Genomic DNA, 217 nt, shown 5'->3' on the forward strand with positions numbered 1-217 from the left:
GGGGGGGGGTTAATTAGTGGATTAAGGAGTTAATTGGTGGAGTAATTGGGGGTGGGGCTGGGGGAAATGGGTCCCGGGTGGGTGGGGTTTGGGGCGGGGGGGGTACTGATGGGATCCCCCCAGTCCTGATGGGATCCCCATAATCCTGATGCCCCCCCCCGGTCCTAATGCCCCCCCCATCTTAACAGCCCCCTCTCCAAACTTGATGCCCCCCCCC

Source organism: Oxyura jamaicensis, unplaced genomic scaffold (assembly GCF_011077185.1).
Source record: "Oxyura jamaicensis isolate SHBP4307 breed ruddy duck unplaced genomic scaffold, BPBGC_Ojam_1.0 oxyUn_random_OJ68996, whole genome shotgun sequence".
NCBI lineage: Eukaryota > Metazoa > Chordata > Aves > Anseriformes > Anatidae > Oxyura > Oxyura jamaicensis.